This window comes from Hypanus sabinus, chromosome 1 (assembly GCF_030144855.1).
Source record: "Hypanus sabinus isolate sHypSab1 chromosome 1, sHypSab1.hap1, whole genome shotgun sequence".
Taxonomy (NCBI): Eukaryota; Metazoa; Chordata; class Chondrichthyes; order Myliobatiformes; family Dasyatidae; genus Hypanus; species Hypanus sabinus.
Genome location: NC_082706.1, coordinates 1,938,019 through 1,961,044, shown reverse-complemented (window position 1 = coordinate 1,961,044; position 23,026 = coordinate 1,938,019).

Sequence of the window (23,026 nt, the reverse complement as noted above, 5' to 3'; positions counted from 1 at the left end):
CTCTGATTCTCTAAGGCGCCAATTTTATCCCTCACTATCCTCTTGCTTTTAATATAACTGTAGAAACCTTTTGGATTTACTTTCACCTTATTTGCCAAACTAACCTCATATCTTCTTTTAGCTTTTCTAATCTCTTTCTTAAGATTCCTTTTACATTCTTTATATTCCTCGAGCAATTCCTTTACTCCATGCTGCCTATATCTATTGTAGACATCCCTCTTTTTCTGAATCAAATTTCTAATATCCCTTGAAAACCATGGTGCTCTCAAACCTTTAACCTTTCCTTTCACCCTAACAGGAACATAAAGATTCTGTACCCTCATAATTTCACCCTTAAATGACCTCCATTTCTCTATTACATCCTTCCCATAAAACAACTTGACCCAATCCACTCTCTCTAAATCCCTTCGCATCCCCTCAAAGTTAGCCTTTCTCCAATCAAAAATCTCAACTCTAGGTCCAGTCCTGTCCTTCTCCATAATTATATTGAAGCTAATGCTATTGTGATCACTGGACCCGAAGTGCTCCCCAACACATACATCTGTCAGCTGACCTATCACATTCCCTAACACTGCCCCATCTCTAGTCAGTACTTCTCTATGTATTGTTGCAAAAAACTATCCTGCACACATTTCACAAACTCTAAACCATCCAGCCCTTTTACAGAATGAGCTTCCCAGTCTACGTGTGGAAAATTAAAATCTCCCACAATCACCACCTTGTGTTTACTACAAATATCTGCTATCTTCTTACACATTTGCTCTTCCAATTCACGCGCCCCATTAGGTGGCCTATAATACACTCCTATCAGTGTTACTGCACCTTTCCCATTCTTCAATTCCACCCAAATGGTCTCCCTAGAGGAGCTCTCTAATCTATCCTTCTAAAGCACCGCCATAAGATTTTCTCGGACAAGCAATACAACACCTCCTCCTCTGGCCCCTCCTACTCTATCACACCTGAAGCAACTAAATCCAGGAATATTTAGTTGCCAATCACACCCTTCCTGCAACCATGTTTCACTAATAGCTACAACATCATAATTCCAGGTATCAATCCACGCTTTAAGCTCATCCACTTTTCTTACAATGCTCCTAGCATTAAAATAGATACATTTAAGATACTCTCCATCTCCTCCTCTCTTTCCATCCCTAACAATGCATTCAAATTTATTATCCTTTTCTTTCTTCTCCCCTACATCTTAGGGCTGAGCGCATCCCTTCTCCATCACCTGCCTTTCCTCCCTCACACACTGTCTATTTACTTGCTCCACTGGTGAACTAACCTCCTCTCCCATAGTCTCCTCAAATAGTCTCCCGCCCCCCCATCTTACTAGTTTAAAGTCCGCCCTGTAGCCCTAGCAAACCTCCCCGCTAGGATATTGTCCCCCGACGATTCAAGTGTAACCCGTCCTTCTTGAACAGGTCACTCCTGTCCCAGAAGAGGTCCCAATGATCCAGAAACTTGAATCCCTGCCCCCTGCTCCAATCCCACAGCCACGCATTCATCCTCCACCTAATTCTATTCCTACTCTCACTGTCGCGTGGCACAGGCAGTAATCCCGAGATTACTACCTTTGCGGTCCTTCTTCTTAACTGCCTTCCTAACTCCCTATACTCTTGTTTCAGGACCTCTTCCCCTTTCCTTCCTATGTCATTGGTACCTACATGTACCACGACCTCTGGCTCTTCACCCTCCCACTTCAGGATGTCTTGGACGCGATCAGAAACGTCCCGAACCCTGGCACCAGGGAGGCAAATTACCATCCGGGACTCCCGGTCACCTCCACAGAAACACCTGTCTGAGCCCCTGACTATTGAGTCCCCTATTACTATGGACCTCTTTCTTCTAACCCTACCCTTCTGAGCTACAGGGCCGTCCTCTGTGCCGGAGGCTCGGCCACTGTCACTCCCACCAGGTAGGCTGTCCCTCCCAACAGTACTCAAACATGAGTACTTATTGTCAAGGGGTACAGCCACTGGGGTACTCTCTAGTACCTGCCTCTTCCCCTTCCTGACTGTAACCCACCTATCTGCCTCCCGTGGTCCCGGAGTGACCACCTGCCTGTAACTCCTCTCTATCACCTCCTCACTCTCCCTGACCAGGCGAAGGTCATCGAGCTGCAGCTCCAGTTCTCTAACTCGGTCCCTCAGGAGCTGCAGTTCGGTGCACCTGGCGCAGGTGTGGACGTCCGGGAGGCTCGGAGACTCCAGGATCTCCCACATCCGACACCGAGAACAACAAGCTGCCCTCACACTCATACTTCCCAAATAACTGAAATTACAAGATCTAAAAGATAAGCCTACTGTGCCCTCTTCCGCCTAAGCCCTCTGAGCCCAAGCCCTACACTCTGCGCCCGGCTCACTCCCAAGTCCTACACTCTGCGCCCGGCTCACTCCCAAGTCCTACACTCTGCGCCCGGCTCACTCCGCTGCCCGCAAACGAAGCTGCCCGCTTCTTAAGGCGGCGTTCTTTATATATCTTCCCTCCTTCCCGGGCCTCCTTCACGCGCCTGCGCAGTCCCGCCTCTCAGAACTCCGATCTGAGAAGCAATTGGACAATTTGAAAATGGCCGCCGGCGCACTTCCTCTCAAGCCTCGCTGTCCTCTTCCAAAAGAGAACTACCTCACTCAGTATCTCCTTTATATATCTTCCCTCCTTCCCGGGCCTCCTTCACGCGCCTGCGCAGTCCCGCCTCTCAGAACTCCGATCTGAGAAGCAAGTGGACAATTTGAAAATGGCCGCCGGCACACTTCCTCTCAAGCCTCGCTGTCCTCTTCCAAAAGATAATTAATAAGTAAATAATGCCAAGTGGAAATAAGTCCAGGACCAGCCTATTGGCTCAGGGTGTCTGACACTCCGAGGGAGGAGTTGTAAAGTTTGATGGCCACAGGCAGGAATGACTTCCTATGACGCTCAGTGTTGCACCTTGGTGGAATGAGTCTCTGGCTGAATGTACTCCTGTGCCTAACCAGTACATTATGGAGTGGATGGGAGACATTGTCCAAGATGGCATGCGACTTGGACAGCATCCTCTTTACAGACGCCACCGTCAGAGAGTCCAGTTCCACCCCCACAACATCACTGGCCTTACGAATGAGATTGTTGATTCTGTTGGTGTCTGCTACCCTCAGCCTGCTGCCCCAGCACACAACAGCAAACATGATAGCACTGGCCACTTCAGACTCGTAGAACATCCTCAGCATCGTCCGGCAGATGTTAAAGGACCTCAGTCTCCTCAGGAAGAAGAGATGGCTCTGACCCTTCTTGTAGAGAGCCTCAGTGTTCTTTGACCAGTCCAGTTTATTGTCAATTCGCATCCCCAGGTATTTGTAATCCTCTATCATGTCCACACTGACCCCTTAGATGGAAACAGGGGTCACCGGTGCCTTAGCCCTCCTCAGGTCCACCACCAGCTCCTCAGTCTTTTTCACATTAAGCCGCAGATGATTCTGCTCATACCATGTGACAAAGATACACCTGGGTACACCATATACCCAGGACATCTTTAGGGAGCGGTGTCTCAGAAAGGCAGCGTCCATTATTAAAGACCTCTAGCACCCAGGGCATGCCCTTTTCTCACTGTTACCATCAGGTAGGAGATACAGAAGCCTGAAGGCACACACTCAGCGATTCAGGAACAGCTTCTTCCCCTCTGCCATCCGATTCCTAAATGGACATTGAATCCTTGAACACTACCTCTCTCTTTTTAATATACAGTATTTCTGTTTTTGCACATTTAAAAAAAATCTATTCAATATACGTAATTGATTTACTTGTTTATTTATTATGTTTTATTTTATTTATTATTTTTTTTCTCTCTCTCTGCTAGATTATGTATTGCACTGAACTGCTGCTGCTAAGTTAACAAATTTCATGTCACACGCTGGTGATAATAAACCTGATTCTGACTCTGAGCTTACACAGTACCTGTGCACTGTACAGCAGCTTCAATGTCAATGTGATCCTTCAGCTTGATGATTTTTAGGAAGAGTTGAAATATCTGGTTTAAGTTGTGACCTCAAAAGCCTCAAGTCCCTATGTGAAATGACATCCAAGTGGTTTCTGTTTTTTGTGAGTATGTGGTTCACTGCACTGAAGCCTCTTTCAGCAAGGTAGGAGGATGGAAAAGCAATGAAGAGCAGATTGGCTCTTTTCCAAAGACCAGGAAAATTCATATGACCACAAAAGTCATCGTTTTTTAAAAAACTGTCAAAGAAGTCTGCCTGTCCACTCTATCAATGCCCCTTATCATCTTATACACCTCAATCAAGTCACTCCTCATCCTCCTTCATTCCAAAGAGAAAAAAAGCACTTCACTTAACCTATCCTCTTAAGGTATGCTCACTAATCTAGAAGGCATCTTGGTAAATCTCCACTGCATCCTCTCTAAAAGCTTCCACATCCTTCTTATAAGGCCATAAGATATGGGAGCAGAATTAGGCTTTTTGGCCCATCAAGTCTTCTCTGTCATTTCATCGTGGCAATCCAATTGTAGCAATTCTTCTCAGCCTCAGTCTCCGGCCTTCTCCCCATATCTCTTCATTCCCTGACCAGTCAAGAATCTATCGAAGTATGCCTGAAACATACATAAAGACTTTGTCTCCACAGCTGACTATGGAAAAGAATTCCACAGATTCAGCACTCTCTGGCTAAAGAAATTCCTCCTCTAAAGAAATTGGGGATTGCTAAATGTAGATAGCCACAAACACCACAGGGATGCACATTGGAGAGGTTAGCTTTTCGTTCCAAACCTAGATGCACATAAAACCCACACCAATTAAGACACTGCACTGCAATGCTATTAGTTCTAAATTATAGAGTACACTCGTAGCTACAGTACTTCATTAGATACAAATGTACACCTGCTCATTAATGCAAATATCCAATCAGCCAATTGTGGTTACAACTCAATGCATAAAAGCATGCAGACATGATCAAGAGGTTCAGTTGTTCTGACCAAACATCAAAATGGGGAAGAAATGTGAACTAAGTGACTTTGACCATGGAGTGATTGTTGGTGCCAGATGGGGTGGTTTGAGTATCTCTAAAATACTGATCTCCTGAGATTTTCGCACACAACAGGCTCTAGAGTTTACAGAGAATGGTGTGAGGAACAAAAAACATTCAGTGAGTGATAGCTTTGTCGACAAAGGAACCTTGTTATTGAGTGAAATCAGAAGAGAATGGCCAGACTGATTAAAGCTGACAGAAGCTCAGGTAAACAGGCATTACAACAGTGATGTGCAGCAGAGCATCTCTGAACACACAACATGTCAAGCCATGAAATGGATGGGCTGCAGCAGCAGAAGACCAGGAGCATACACTCAGTCCCACTTTAGTAGGTACTGGAGGTGCGTAATAAAGTGGCGATTGAGTTGACAGCACATACAGACCTGGTGAGGGGAAGACGTAATTTATGGTCTTCAAAAGAATGTACCCCCATGTCTTTCTGAATAAGAATCAGAATCAGATCTACTTTCACTGATTCATATGAAGTGAAAATTGTTGTTTTACAGCAGCAGCACAGTGTAAAGACATACAATTACTATAAATTATTAGAGACAGTGCAAAATATATTGCCCTTGACAAAGCCCCACTGGCCATCTCTGATCAGTCTCTGCCTTTCAATATCCTAATCCTGAGAATATTTTTATATGCACAGTGGAGCTGTGTCCATAAACCCAGGTGCTGTGGTTAAAGATGATGTGCCCTTGTGTGGCTGCTATTAAAACAACACTGTGAACTCTGTGGGGACAAGAGTTTGATGAGAATTTCAATGTCTTCTCCGTTTTACACACAGAAATGCCACTCACTGGATGTCAGAGTTGCTGCCACATGATTCGCTGATTGGATATTTGCATTTTAATGAACAGGTGTACAGGTGTGGTTAATGAAGTGTCTATTGAATGTATTTTCTGTTTTCTATTTAAACAACAATCCTAGGGCCCTTGTGGATTTTGAGGAAGTTTGATCTTTCAGTGAGAGAGTCTCTAAATGAGAAGAGACAGCATTTAGACTCATGGATATAGTACAGCACAGTATAGTACAGATAAGTACAGCACAGAAATAGAACCTTTGTCCCATCTAGTCCACGTTGAAAGCATTTAAACTGCCCACTCCCAGTGACCTGCACTGGGACCATAGCCATCATATCCTTACTATCCATGAACCCATCCAAACTTCTCTTAAACATTGAAATTGAGCTCTCATGGAGATGTGCTGGCAGATGGTTCCACCGTCTCACGACCCTCTGAGTGAAGAAGTTTTCCCTCATGTTCCCCTTAGACTTCTTACCCTTCATCATTAAGCTATGACCTCTGGTTGTAGTCCCACCCAACCTCAGTGGAAAAAGCCTATTAAAACCCCTCATAATTTTGTATACCTCAATCAAATCTCTTCTTAATCTTTTATGTCCTAAAGAATACTATACTAACTTATTCAATCTTTCCTTATATCTCAGGTCCTCCAGACTGAACAACATCCTAGTAAATTTTCAACCTTACTTTTTTCCTGTATGAAGACAACCAAAACTTCACATGATACTCCAAATCAGGTTTCACCAACATTTTATACAACCTCAACATAACATCCCATTTTCTGTAATCAATACATTGATTAATGAAGGCAATGTGCCAAAACTTTTCTTTAAAACTCTATCTACACGTGACATCACTTTCAAGGAATTATGTACCTGTATTCCCAGATAGCTTTGTTCTACCACACTTCCCAATGCTCTACTGGTCATTGTGTAAGACCTACCCTGGTTGGTCCTACCAAAGTGCAAAACCTCACACTTGTCTGCATTAAATTCCATCTGCCATTTTTCAGCTATTTTTCCAGCTGATGCAGATCCCTCTGCAAGCCATGATAGCCTTACTCACTGTCCACTACTTTCCTAATCTTGGTGTCTTCTGCAAATTTAACTACATTATCATCCAAACCATTGATATAAATGACAAACAGCAAAGGACCCAGCACCGATCCCTGGGGCACTCCACTAGTCACAGATCTCCAGTTGTAGAGGCAATCGTCTACTACCACTCTCTGGTTTCTCCCACAAACCCAATGTCTAATCCAATTTAATACTGTCCTCCTGAATGCTGAATGACTAAACCTTCTTGACCAGCCTCCCATGTGGGACCTTATCAAATGCCTTACTAAAATCCATGTAGACAATATCTACTACCTTGCCTTCATCCATTTTCCTGGTATTTTAGAGACCTGTTACTTGACCATCAGTTAAAGATAGTTGTTTCTTTGATTAGTATAATCTAATTATTTCTGAGCTCTGAACTACATTGCATGAGTTTTGATTTAATGTTGAACATCAATGTAGATGACATACAAGACGGTGGAGATGTTAATAATGTAAAAGATTGCTGTAGTTCACAAGGGGACAGGACAGAATTAAGAGCTGGCTGAGAAGTGGCGGATGGAGTTTAATCCAAAAAAGTGTGAAATGATTCACTTCGGAAGTTTGAATTTAAAGGCTAAGTACAGGGTTAATGATAGGATTCTTAGCACTGCAGAACAGCGTGGTCTTGTCCTTAGATCCCTCAATGCTGCCGTGCAAGTTGATAGGATGTTTAAAAAGATGTGTGGTGTGCTGGCTTTCACTAGTCGGGAGACTGAGTTCAAAACCTGTAAGGTAATGTTGTAACTCTATAAAACTCTGGCTAGGCTGCACTTGGAGTAGTGTGTTCAGTTCTAGTCACCTAATTATTGGAAGAATGTGGAAACTTTAAAGAGGCAGTAGAAGAGATTTACCAAGATGCTGCTGGATTAGATAGGATGTCTTTTGAGGAAAGTTTGAGCGAGCTGAGTGAAGGCGGATGAGAGGCAACTTGACAGAGGTATATAAAATGATAAGAGGCTGAAATGTGTAATATAAGAGAGAATAATTTGGAGTGGCAGAGGCTGGAGGGAGATCTGGTAGAGGATACAAAATTAGAAGAGATAAAGATAGAGTGGACGGAATATTTGCTTCGCAGGATTGAAATGTCTAATAAGGTGAGAGGAGGTGGGTTCAAAGGGGATGTGAGGGGCAAGCTTTTTACTTAGAGAGTGCTGGATGCCTGGATTCAATGCATTAGAGGCTTTAAGAAACGTTTAGATAGGCACATGGATGTAAGGAAGATGGAGGGATATGGACATGGTGTAGATGGGAACGATTGGTGCTTGGGTGCTTTTGATTTGCTTTTTAACTGGTTTGGCACAACATTATGGCCTGTTCTTTTGCTGAACTATTCTGTGTTCTGTGTTCTGTGTTCTATCATTTTAAGGTGATTGGAGGAATGTACAGATGGGATGTCAAAGGTAGATTTTTTACAGAGTGGTGGGTACATGGAATGCTCTGCCAAGCCTAATGGTAGAGGCAGATAAAATAGGGACATTTAAGAGACTCTTAGATAGGCACATGGTTGATAGAAAAATGGAAGGATGTGTGGGAGGGAAAGGTTAGATTGATCTTAGAGTAGGTTAAAATGTCAGATTGGATTTAATACACATCAATGCAGAGAAAGGTGCACAGCACTGCGCATTGTAACTAGAAACACCAGACTGTTTCACAGAGGATAGCCGTAAGGTGAGTAGCAGTTTTCAGTTACATAACTTGAATTAAAAAAATCACCAAGTGATTTAATTTTTGGATGACTTCTACATTACCAGAACAATTTTAAATTGGAAGCAGAACTTTTGAAAAAACTTGCCAAAATAATTTTGTCTGAAAATAAGATAGTATGTTGAAGCCCAGGAGGTCCGAAGTGAACAGTTCAGTTCAATTCACTGATAGTCATTGTGCAATGCACACATAATAAGACCCAACACTAGGACAGTGACAGCTCATATAGGCCAATAGTTCTACCTGGCAGCTAATGACAAAGAAATCCAAATTCTTGCTCTGATCTGATATGCACCAATGATGATGTCACTTATTTCATTTCCCATCCTGGTTCCCCTCTCTTCTCCTCACTTGCCCATCATCTCCCTTTGGTTCCCCTCCTCTTTCTCTTTCACCCATTATCCACTCTTGTCTCCAATCAGCTTCCTTCTTCTTTAGTCTTTTACTGCATGCAACTATCACCTCCCAGCTTCTCACTTCATCCCCTTTCCCCCACCTTCCCTGCACCTGGTCTCACCTATCACCTCCCAGCTTCTCACTTCATCCCCTTTCCCCCACCTTCCCCGCACTTGGTCTCACCTATCACCTCCCAGCTTCTCACTTCATCTCCGTTCCCCCACCTTCCCCTCACCTGGTCTCACCTATCATCTCCCAGCTTCTCACTTCATCCCCATTCTCCCACCTTCCCCTCACCTGGTCTCACCTATCACCTCCCAGCTTCTCACTTCATCCCCTTTCCCCCACCTTCCCCGCACTTGGTCTCACCTATCACCTCCCAGCTTCTCACTTCATCTCCGTTCCCCCACCTTCCCCTCACCTGGTCTCACCTATCAACTCCCAGCTTCTCACTTCATCCCCATTCTCCCACCTTCCCCGCACCTGGTCTCACCTATCAACTCCCAGCTTCTCACTTCATCCCCGTTCTCCCACCTTCCCCGCACCTGGTCTCACCTATCACCTCCCAGCTTCTCACTTCATCTCCGTTCCCCCACCTTCCCCTCACCTGGTCTCACCTATCACCTCCCAGCTTCTCACTTCATCCCCGTTCTCCCACCTTCCCCGCACCTGGTCTCACCTATCACCTCCCAGTTTCTCACTTCATCCCCGTTCTCCCACCTTCCCCGCACCTGGTCTCACCTATCACCTCCCAGCTTCTCACTTCATGCCCGTTCCCCCACCTTCCCCTCACCTGGTCTCACCTATCATCTTCCACTTTCTCACTTCATCCCCTTTCCCCCACCTTCCCCGCACCTGGTCTCACCTATCATCTCCCAGCTTCTCACTTCGTGCCTGTTCCCCCACCTTCCCCTCACCTGGTCTCACCTATCATCTCCCACTTTCTCACTTCATCCCCTTTCCCCCACCTTCCCCTCACCTGGTCTCACCTATCACCTCCCAGCTTCTCACTTCATGCCCGTTCCCCCACCTTCCCCTCACCTGGTCTCACCTATCATCTTCCACTTTCTCACTTCATCCCCGTTCCCCCACCTTCCCCTCACCTGGTCTCACTTATCACCTCCCAGATTCTACTCTCTCTCCTCTTATTCAGGCCTTTACCACGCTTCCCTTCCAGTGTTGATGAAGCCTCTTGTTATGTTTTGTGACTCCAAAATATAAAAACTAATTGGAAGAAAAACAGGGGATCCAGGAGGTAACTCGTGTACATACATTTTTACTTTAACCCAAGGCTTCCACAGGTGGTGTGGTGGAGTAATATTGTGTGCCATTTACGTACGATTACATATAACCAACAATGGCATATGTAAGCACCAAGGAATGCTTAATAAAACTATCTATTAAAAATTTTACTCAAATAATAGTGAAATATTAAATACACAAGAACATCAGCCTGAAATATTGACTGTTTTTTACCCCTCCATTGACACTGGCTGACCTGCTGTGTTCCTCCAGCATGATGTATGTGTTGCCCGACAGTTCCAGTGTTCACAGAATCTCTCATGTTGATGATGCCACCTGGATTGTGCAGACACCTGGGACTCAAGTGCGAACAATGCCAGACATCAAAATCAGACATTAAAATCTCAACTGTGCAGACTTCAATAACCACATCACTGAACAGAAACTAGTCAGCACTAAACTGTCACAGCAACAGCTTACATTTAAGTGAAGGCATATTCAACATCTTTCACTGGTGTGTTAACAGAGACAAAAGGGGAATGGTCACTGGGAAGGTATGTGGTGACCCAGGTATGTTAGGGTGTTATCAGAGATGCAAAGATGAATTCTCACCGGGAGGGGTGTGGTGATCCAGGTGGGTTATCAGAGATGGAAGGGGAATGGTCACCGGGAGGGGTGTGGAGAACCAGGAGTGTTATCAGAGACGGAAGGGGAATGGTCATCGGGAGGGGTGTGATGTCCCAGGTGAGTTATCAGAGACGGAAAGGGAATGGTCACCGGGAGGGGTGTGGAGAACCAGGTGGGTTATCAGAGATGAGAAGGGGAATGGTCACCGGGAGGGTGTGGTGACCCAGGTGGGTTATTAGGGATGGAAGGGGAATGGTCACCGGGAGGGTGTGGTGACCCAGGTGGGTTATTAGGGATGGAAGGGGAATGGTCATCGGGAGGGGTGTGGTGACCCAGGTGTGTTAGTGTGTTATCAGAGATGGAAGTGGAATGGTCACCGGGAGGGTTGTGGTAACCCAGGTGGTTTAGTGTGTTATCAGAGATGGAAGGAAAATGGTCACCTGGAGGGGTGTGTGGTGACCCAGGTGTGTTATCAGAGACTGAAGGGGAATGGTCACTGGGAGGGGTGTGGTGACACAGGTGTGTTAGTGTGTTATCAGAGATGGAAGGGGAATGGTCACCGGGAGGGGTGTGGTGACCCAGGTGGGTTATCAGAGATGGAAGTGTAATGGTCACCGGGAGGGTTGTGGTAACCCAGGTGGTTTAGTGTGTTATCAGAGATGGAAGGAAAATGGTCACCTGGAGGGGTGTGTGGTGACCCAGGTGTGTTATCAGAGACTGAAGGGGAATGGTCACTGGGAGGGGTGTGGTGACACAGGAGTTTTATCAGAGACGGAAGGGGAATGGTCACCTGGAGGGGTGTGGTAACCCAGGTGAGTTATCAGAGATGGGAAGAGGAATGGTCACCGGGAGGGGTGTGGTGACCCAGGTGAGTTATCAGAGATGGGAAGGGGAATGGTCACCGGGAAGTGTGTGGTGACCCAGGTGTGTTATTAGGGATGGAAGGGGAATGGTCACCGGGAGGGGTGTGGTGACCCAGGTGAGTTATCAGAGATGGGAAGGGGAATGGTCACCGGGAGGTGTGTGGTGACCCAGGTGTGTTATTAGGGATGGAAGGGGAATGGTCACCGGGAGGGGTGTGGTGACCCAGGTGAGTTATCAGAGATGGGAAGGGGAATGGTCACCGGGAGGTGTGTGGTGACCCAGGTGAGTTATCAGAGATGGAAGGGGAATGGTCACCGGGAGGTGTGTGATGACCCAGGTGGGTTATCAGAGATGGAAGGGGAATGGTCATCGGGAGGGTTGTGGTAACCCAGGTGAGTTATCAGAGATGGAAGGGGAATGGTCACCGGGAGGGGTGTGATGACCCAGGTGTGTTATCAGAGAAGGAAGGGGAAAGGTCACCTGGAGGGGTGTGGTGACCCAGGTGTGTTATCAGAGATGGAAGTGTAATGGTCACCGGGAGGGTTGTGGTAACCCAGGTGGTTTAGTGTGTTATCAGAGATGGAAGGAAAATGGTCACCTGGAGGGGTGTGTGGTGACCCAGGTGTGTTATCAGAGACTGAAGGGGAATGGTCACTGGGAGGGGTGTGGTGACACAGGAGTTTTATCAGAGACGGAAGGGGAATGGTCACCTGGAGGGGTGTGGTAACCCAGGTGAGTTATCAGAGATGGAAGGGGAATGGTCTTCGGGAGTGTGTGTGGTGACCCAGGTGTGTTATCAGAGACAAAATGAGAATGGCCCTTTGGAGAATTTTGTGGTGACCCAGGTGTGTTATCAGAGACAGAAGGGGAACTGTCACCGGGAGGGTGTGTGGTGACCCATGTGTGTTATCAGCGACAAAATGGGAATGGTCAGTTGGAGAATTGTGTGGTGACCTGGAAAATGTTATCAGAGACAAATGGGGAATATTTACTTGGATGGGAGCTGTGTGTCTTACCGCTAGACCTTCACTGGACAATCACATCCTTACCAATGAGTCCATGCTACACAGGGCATTAACTCGACAAAGTGGTGTTGGTGTGTGGTTATTGAAGGTTCATTTAGGAGTGCGAGATTGGTGTCATTCTTAAAGAGAGCTATGTAGTCCAGCAAGGATTCCAGTGAACAGGGTACTGAGTGGGTGATGGGTGACTATCAGATGGCTGAGGAGGTGTGTACAAGGATACAGATGAGATAATGAGGTGAAATGGGAGAGATCCTGCTGACCGTAGTAGAGGAAAGGAGTTGTATTATGAGGTATAGAAACATGGAAAACCTACAGCACAATGCAGTCCCTTCAGCTCACAAAGTTGTGCCGAACATGTCCCTATCTTAGAAATGACTGGGCTTACCTATAGCGCTCTATTTTGCTAAGCTCCATGTACCTAACCAAAAGTCTCTAGAAAGACCCTATCATTTCCGCCTCCACCACCGTTGCCAGTAACACATTCCAAACACTCACCACTCACTGTGTTAAAAACCTACCCCTGTGTTAAAAACCTACATCTCCTCTGTACCTGCTCCCCAGCACCTTAAACCTGTGTCCTCTTGTGGCAACCATTTCAGCCCTGGGAAAAACCCTCTGACTATGACCAATGTCGCTCATCATCCTATAGAAACATAGAAACATAGAAAATAGGTGCAGGAGTAGGCCATTCGGCCCTTCGAGCCTGCACCGCCATTCAGTATGATCATGGCTGATCATCCAACTCAGAACCCTGTACCTGCTTTCTCTCCATACCCCCTGATCCCTTTAGCCACAAGGGCCTTATCTTATACGCCTCTATCAGGTTACCTCTTATCCTCCGTCGCTCCAAGGAGAAAAGGCTGAGTTCACTCAACCTATTCTCATAAGGCATGTTCCCCAATCCAGGCAATATCCTTGTCAATCTCCTCTGCACCCTTTCTATGGCTTCCACATCCTTCCTGTAGTGAGGTGACCAGAACTGTGTACAGTACTCCAAGTGGGGTCTGACCGTGGTCCTATATAGCTGCAACATTACCTCTCGGCTATGATGTGTTGGATATGATGTGTGTGGACTTTATAACAGGATGACATCTGCTTTCATATTCATGAGGTTAGAATATTAAATAATTGAGATTTTTTATGTACAGAAATCATCATCACTCTGCTCTGTGTTAATGTTACATTCTTATCCATTGATGTACAGGACTATATAACTCAAGTGAGACGGCTCATTTTCCAATTGATATTTTAAACAACCATCAATTGCTCATTTCAATTCAGCACTCACAGAAGCATGAAGTACAAATTCATTCAGTGACCTTTCTATTAGGTATCCCTGTACATGTTCTCATTAGTATGAATATTTAATTGGCCAATCATGTGGCAGAAAACTTGGTCAAGAGATATGTAGACATGGTCAAGAGATTCAGAATGGGGATGAAGCATGATCTAAGTGACTTAGACCACAGAACGATTATTGGTGCCAGATAGGGTGATTTGAGTATCTCAAAAACTGCTGATATCTGGGATTTTCACACACAACAATCTCTAGTCTCTAGAGTTTACAGAGAGTGGTGCAAAAAACAAAAAGACATCCAGTGAGCAGCGGTTCTGTGGGTGAAACACCTTGTTAATGAGCGAGGTCAGAGGAGAATGGCCAGACTGATTCAAGCTGACAGGAACAGACAGACATACTTTATTGATCCCGAGGGAAATTGGGTTTCGTTATAGTCGCACCAACCAAGACTAGTGTAGAAATATAGCAATATAAAACAACAAATAATTAAATAATAATAAGTAAATTATTCCAGGTGGAAATAAGTCCAGGACCAACCTATTGGCTCAGGGTGTCTGACACTCCGAGGGGGGAGAGGTGACAGTAACTCAAATAATCACGCATTACAACAGCGGTGTGCAGAAGAGTGTTCCCTGAATGTACAATATGTCAAACATTCAGTGTATGGGCCATAGCAGGAGACCATGAAAATACACTTAGTGGCCACTGTATAAGGTTCAGGTCTGATTGTATGTGTTTCCATTATGAAATGAGAAAGTTCAAGGTACAAAGTATACAGCTCAGGAAGTTGAGTGACACAGAGATATTAAGAACAATCGCATCTTTATATAACCTGTTTTCCAAACTCAGAATCTCCTACAGCACTTCACTGGCAATGGAATTCTTTGTAGTCCCAGAGAAAATTAAGAAGAGCGCTAGTCAATTAATAACTCTTATGCTTTCACAAGGAGCAAAGATATCAGTGGTGGTGTTCAGGGACTAACACTACCAGAATATACAATTACTCCTGTCCATACTGTAGGGACTAACATTGTAATTGAAGGATAATGCCCGGTATCTGATTTGGATGTGAAATACCAGGCGGCCTTGTCAACTAGAGAGAGAGACGCATAAGGGTTGGGATATACCAACTGCATGTCACCTGTTCAAAATATGATTTCATTAACAATATGATCAACAGCTGTAATACTACAATCATTTTAAAAAGTAATCAAACACGTACTTAATTTATTACAAGATTAAATGTTATACCAACACCAACAGCCAACACTGAAATAATTTGCTGGATACCACTCTGAGTCAGATGTTTTAAAAAACAATCTAGAAATGAGTACTTAATCAGTGGGAAATGTGGGAATATCTGTATTGAGTAGGTTACCATGCCTTTCAAGCTGAAAGGCCTTTCATGCCATGCTGAAGAGCAGGACCTCCAGGGTAACAATCTCAGGATTGCTACCTGTGCCACGTGCGAGTGAGGCAAGGAACAGAAAGATTATAAAGATTAATACGTGGTTGAGAGGATGGTGCAGGAGGGAGGGCTTCAGGTTTGTAGATAATTGGGCTTTGTTCCAGGGAAGGTGGGATCTGTTCCGAAGGGACAGTTTACACCTGAACTGGAGCGGTACTAACAATCTTGCAGGGAAGTTTGCTAGTGCTTCTTGGGGGGGAGGGGGGGGTTTAAACTAAATTTGCAGGGGGCAGAGATCCAGAATGTGAGAGAGGATAGCGAGATGAAGAATAAAGGACAGGTGGGGACTACACGGTTCCGGAATATTAAGTGTGTAGTAGAGAAAGGTGAGGCGGAACAAGTGATAATGAGGACACATGTACAAAGGGATAGTCTGACGGAACATGGAGTTAAATGTGCAGAAAGAATAAGTAAATTTAGGAAGGACAACAAAATTCTAGGGGCGTATAGCCTGATGGGAGTTCGGGGAGCTGGGTTAAGCACAATAGGCAGAGATTCAAACAGCAAGAGGAGAAATGGGCTAAAAATTCTATATCTGAATGCACGAAGTGTCAGAAATAAGGCAGATGAGCTTGAAGCTCAGGTGCGAATGGGTAACTATGATGTTGTTGGGATAACAGAGACATGGCTGCAGGGAGATCAGACCTGGGAAATGAATGTACAAGGGTATACGTGCTATCATAGGGACAGAAATGTGGGCAGAGGGGGTGGGGTGGCCCTGTTGGTGAGGTATGAGATTCAGTCCTTTGCAAGGGGGGACATAGGATCAGGAAAAGTGGAGTCTGTGTGGATAGAACTGAGGAACAGTAAGGGCAAAAGGACCCTAATGGGTGTTGTCTACCAAACAGTAGCATGGATATTGGGTGCAAGTTGAATAGGGAGTTAACATTGGCATGTGGCAAAGGTAATGTCGCAGTAGTTATGGGAGATTTCAACATGCAGGTGAATTGGGAGAATCAGGTTGGTGCTGGACCCCAGGATAGGGAGTTTGTAGAGTGCCTAAAGGATGCATTCTTGGAACAGCTTGTACGAGAGCCGACCAGGGACAAGGCTATTCTGGATTTAGTCTTGTGTAATGAACAGGATTTGATAAGCGATCTTGAAGTAAAGGAGCCATTAGGAGGTAGTGATCATAATATGATGTTTTTATCCGCAATTTGAGAAGGATAAGGGCAGATCAGAGGTGTCAGTGTTGCAGTTGAAGAAAGGAGACTATGGAGCCATGAGGGAGGAGCTGGCCAAAGTTAACTGGACAGATATCCTAGCAGAAAAGACAGTGGAACAGCAATGGCAGGTATTCTTGGGAATAATGCACAAGGTGCAAAATCAGTTCATCCCCCGGAGAAGAAAGGATTCAAAGGGGGGAAAGGAGCCACAGTGGTTGACAAAGGAAGTCAGAGATTGCATAGCATTAAAAAAAAGGAAGTATGACAGAGCTAAGGTGAGTGGGAGGACAGATGATTGGGAAATTTTTAAGGAACAACAGAACTTAACTAAAAAGTCAATACGGGGAGAGAAAATGAGGTACGAATGCAAGCTAGCCAGGAATGTAAAGGAGGATAGCAAAAGCTTTTTTTAGGTATGTGAAGAGAAAGAAGATAGTTAAGAACAGTTAAGAATAAGGTGGATAATTGTTTATTGGGATGGACGCCGGTGACTAGCGGGGTGCCTCAGGGATCTGCTTTGGGCCCAATGTTGTTTGTAATATACATAAATGATCTGGATGATGGGGTGGTAAATTGGATTAGTAAGTATGCCGATGATACTAAGGTAGGAGGTGTTGTGGATAATGAGGTGGGTTTTCAAAGCTTGCAGGGAGATTTATGCCGGTTAGAAGAATGGGCTGAACGTTGGCAGATGGAGTTTAATGCTGAGAAGTGTGAGATTCTACATTTTGGCAGGAATAATCCAAATAGAACATACAGGGTAAATGGTAGGGCATTGAGGAATGCAGAGGAACAGAGAGATCTAGGAATAACAGTGCATAGTTCCCTGAAGGTGGAGTCTCATGTAGATAGGGTGGTGAAGAAGGCTTTTGGAACGCTGGCCTTTATAAATCAAAGCATTGAGTACAGAAGTTGGGATGTAATGTTAAAATTTTACAAGGCATTGGTAAGGCCAAATTTAGAATATTGTGTGCAGTTCTGGTCACCGAATTATAGGAAAGATATCAATAAATTAGTGAGAGTGCAGAGACGATTTACTAGGATGTTACCTGGGTTTCAGCACTTAAGTTACAGAGAAAGGTTGAACAAGTTAGGTCTCTATTCATTGGAGCGTAGAAGGTTGAGGGGGGATTTGATCGAGGTATTTAAAATTTTGAGAGGGATAGATAGAGTTGACGTGAATAGGCTGTTTCCATTGAGAGTAGGGGAGATTCAAACGAGAGGACATGATTTGAGAGTTAGGGGGCAGAAGTTTAAGGGAAACACGAGGGGGTATTTCTTTACTCAGAGAGTGATAGCTGTGTGGAATGAGCTTCCTGTAGAAGTAGTAGAGGCCAGTTCAGTTGTGTCATTTAAGGTAAAATTGGATAGGTATATGGACAGGAAAGGAGTGGAGGGTTATGGGCTGAGTGCAGGTAGGTGGGACTAGGTGAGATTAAGAGTTCAGCACGGACTAGGAGGGCCGAGATGGCCTGTTTCCGTGCTGTGATAGTTATATGGTTAACAATGTTGGGCCCTTGAAGAATGAATTGGGTGAAATTGTTATGGGAAACAGAGAAGTGGCAGAAGAATTTGTACTTTAGATCTATCTTCACTAAGGAAGACACAAGCAATCTCCCAGATGTATGGATAGGCCAAGGACTTATGGTGACAGAGGAAATGAAACAGATTGACATTAGGAAGGAAACGGTGATGAGTAGACTGATGGGACTGAAGGCTGACAAATCCCCAGGTCCAGATGATCTGCATCCTAGGGTACTAAGGGAGGTGACCCTGGAAATTGCGGATGCATTGGTAATCATTTTCCAATGTTCCTTACATTCAGGATCAGTTCCTGAGGATTGGAGAATGGCTAATGTTATCCCACTTTTTAAGAAAGGAGGGAGGGAGAAAACAGAGAACTATCGACCTGTCAGCCTAACATCAGTAGTGGGGAAGATGCTAGAGTCCATTATTAAAGATGAAATAGTGGCATATCTAGATGGCAGTGATAGGATTGGGCCGAGCCAGCATGGATTTATAAAGGGTAAATCATGCTTGACTAATCTATTGGAGTTTTTTGAGGATGTAACCAGGAAGTTAGACAAGGGAGATCCAGTGGATGTAGTGTACCTCGATTTTCAGAAGGCATTTGATAAGGTCCCACATAGGAGATTGGTGGGTAAAATCAAAGCTCATGGCTTTGGGGGGAAGACATTGACATGGATAGAAAACTGGTTGGCAGATAGAAAGCAAAGGGTAGCGGTGAATGGGTGTTTCTTGGAATGGCAGGTGGTGACTAGTGTGGTGCCACAGGGCTCGGTATTGGGACCACAGCTGTTAACAATTTACGTCAACAATTTAGATGAAGGCATTGAGAATAACATCAGCAAGTTTGCTGATGATACTAGGCTGGGTGGCAGTGTGACATGTGATGAGGATGTTAGGAGAATTCAGGGTGACTTGGATAGGCTGAGTGAGTGGGCAGATACTTGGCAGATGACATTTAATGTGAATAAGTGTGAGGTTATCCACTTTGGGAGTAAGAACAGGAAGGCAGATTATTATCTGAATGGTGTAAAGTTAGGTAAGGGAGAAATACAAAGAGATCTAGGAGTCCTTGTTCATCAGTCACTGAAGGTGAATAAGCAAGGCAGTGAAGAAGGCTAATGGAATGTTGGCCTATATTACAAAGGGAATTGAGTACAAGAGCAAGGAAATCCTCTTGCATTTGTACAGGGCCCTGGTGAGACCACACCTGGAGTATTGTGTACAGTTTTGGTCTCCAAGGTTAAGGAAGGACATCCTGGCTGTAGAGGAAGTGCAGCGTAGATTCACAAGGTTAATTCCTGGGATGTCAGGACTGTCTTACGCAGAGCGGTTAGAGAGACTGGGCTTGTACACGCTGGAATGAAGGAGATTGCAACAGATACGATTATTAAGGGATTGGACAAGATAGAGGCAGGAAATATGTTCCAGATGCTGGGAGAGTCCAGTACCAAAGGGCACGGTTTGAGAATAAGGGGTTGGTCATTTAGGACAGAGTTAAAGAAAAACTTCTTCTCCCAGAGAGTTGTGGGGGTGTGGAATGCACTGCCTCGGAAGGCAGTGGAGGCCATTCTCTGGATGCTTTCAAGAAGGAGCTAGATAGGTATCTTATGGATAGGGGAATCAAGGGATATGGGGACAAGGCAGGGACTGGGTATTGATAGTAGATGATCAGCCATGATCTCAAAATGGTGGTGCAGGCTCGAATGGCCAAATGGTCTACTTCTGCACCTATTGTCTATTGTCTATTGTCTTTCAGATAAAGTATTAATTTTAAACTGAGATTATTTAAATATTTGACAACACTTCCCTCTTGTTTATGGGTATACAGTATTCACTTCTCAATCAGCAAAGTCTTGGTCTTTCATGTTTCTGAAGTTTGCTGGGATTAAACTGACAGCCAAGTTACATTAATGACAGAGCTTCAAAAGTAGTTCACTGGTTGTACTCTGGCTTGTCTGAAGAGCCATACAAGTTATACAATACTGTTATACAATGTACTGAGCTCAATCCTCATACATCATGATTTTACACTGTTTAGTTTACAGTTGGCTGGGATTATAAACTACTCAACTCCACATTTGCGATTGGAAAAATAATGTCATTCCTGAAGAAGGAAGAGTCTAAAGGTGGAAAGTATAACATGAATAGCAGAGATTTCTAAAGGGAAAAACTTGCTTTACTAGCCTTTCTTTTGAATTTTTTTTGGATTGAGAAGGTAACAAAGGGAGGAGACAACAATGTGATAATTCATCTTGCTTTTCAAAAGGCTGTCAACAGGGTTTCTCATAATAGGGCAATAAACACCATCAGAAAATGTGAAGTCATTAGATCAGCAGCAGAATGGATCCCTTTTTACTGACCTTGAGACAGAAGGCAGAAAGTGGGAGAAAAAGGTTAACTCTTAAGAGTGAAAGTGGGTGGAATGCTTTTCATAGGATCTGTGCTGGGACAAGATGAGACTGGTCATGTAGACTGTAATAAATAAATAATACCTGCAAACTTGCAAATTATACTCAGTTACAGGCGGAGATAATCAGCATCAAGGACAGCAGCGAATCACAGCAGAATTCAACACAGATTAATTTAAGGCAATATACTTTACTGGGAAAAATAGAGATGTCACCAGGAAGGTGCAAATCTGGGAGGGGCAATGTAATAACAGGATCTGATAATACAAATACACTGAGTGGCTACTTTATTAGGTACATCTGTACACCTGCATTAATGCAAATATTAAAATCAGCTAATCACATGGCAGCAACTCAATGCATAAAAACATGCAGACGTGGTCAAGAGGTTCAGTTGGTGTTCATCCTAAGCATCAGAAAAGAGAAAAATTATGATCTAAGTGACTTTGACTGTGGAATGATTGTTGGTGCCAGACAGGGTGGTGCATGTATCTCAGAAACTGCTGATCTCCTGCGATTTTCACACACAACAGTTGTGATGGATGTTCACTCATCAGGGTTGCGGGTCTTTTTGCCAAGCTCAGCTTTCTAACTCATTAGCTGACACTTGTAGAAATCAAAGAGGTGTCTTTAAGTTACATTTCGAACCAATATTCTTTGTTCAGCTTCTTGTCATATATAGGAGCCAGTCTTCAGTTTGTAATGTAAATCACAAGCAATAATCAGTCTTTAAGTGAAAAGAAAAGTTTTGAAAACAAACAGCACTATCTATAGAGCATGGACTGCTGGCCCATGTGCTGGGGATAGTTGTAAGTTCCAACAGTTATATTTATTGTCAGAGAAATGTATACAATATTCATCATGAAATTATTTTTCTTTGCAAACATCTATGAAAACAGAGGAGTGCCTCAAAGAATGAATGGCAGTTAAATGCTAGAGCCCCAATGCCCCAATTGGCCTTGTATCAAACCAGATAACACTGAATAACTTATTTAGTTCAAGGAAGTTTGCACACCAGATTGATGCTGTTACTTAATATATCAAATAGCAGATCTATCAATAGTTAGAAGATTTGTGTACTCAGAGCATCAGCATTCACAGCATTAATTTTGGGTGTCTGGGAACGCTGTTGCCAGAATTTTTAGGCCATCTGTGTGAAAGTCTTTCAGTGGCCTCCATCAGTCGGAGTTGACCATGGATATTGCATCCTAGCTGTCTACGTATGCAAGCCTAGGCAGTACAATATAGAGACCAAATTGTTGCCCATGTAGCAAGCTCCCCTTCTCTACACATCTGATGAACACAAAGGAACGGCAGAGACTGATACAGTTTGGTATCAGCAGCACCACAGGAGTTGCCAGTCAACATTGAACTCAACATTGGACTGCCAAAGGGACTCCAGCTCCGGATTTTTCCCTTGGGGTTTACTCCCAAAGCCTTCCCCATGAGTGGGTGTAACCACAAAACAGCAGAGGTTTGAGATCAGAGTTTTCCTTCTCCTAGATGTGCTGCCTAACACGGGTGACCAGCACTATCTGCCCAAAACAACTGGTTTTAAGGCACCAATAACCCGACTTTGCCTCTTCTCCTGTCAGTAGAAACCATTCTGTCAGGCTTAGTAGTTAAGCCACACATGAAGACTAGGAGCTTAGCTTGATTGTCAGAGGCTATTTGAGGCACATGCCATTGGGGGCATTTAATAGGTAGTGGGAGCTTGTCCGCATTATCACCCCCAGCTATAGCAACCTTAAGGAACTGTGTGAAAAAGTGTCTGAAGTACCATATTAATGTGAAGTCACCCACATGGCAAAAACATGGTTTATATGATAGAAAGTAGTCAGGAGTGACATACACAAAATGCTGGAGGAACTCAGCAGGCCAGGTAGCAAATATGGGAAAAAGTACAGATGTTGTTTCAGGCCTAGAACTTTCCGCAGGACTTTTTTTTCATAGATGCTTCCTGGCCTGCTGAGTTCCTCCAGCATTTTGTTTGTGTTGCTTGGATTTCCAGCATCTGCAGATTTTCTCTTGTTTGTAAGTAGTTAGGAGTGTTATGAATGGTCAAGGAACAGCAAGACGAATGACAGAAACACAGGGTGACTGGAATCCATTCCTCTGCCTCTGATTTTTATGTTATGGATGACATTTTCATCTGCAACATCTTGGTATGTCTTTTAGCTTATAAGATCACAAGATCACAACACAAAGGAGCAGAAGAAGGCCATTTGGCCCATCGAGTCTGCTCCGCCACTCCACCATGAGCTAAACAATTCTCCCATCTAGTTCAAATTTTCCGCTTTTTCCCCATATCCCTTGATACCCTGATTAATTAGATACCCATCAATCTCTTCCTTAAACACCTTCAATGATCGGGCCTCCA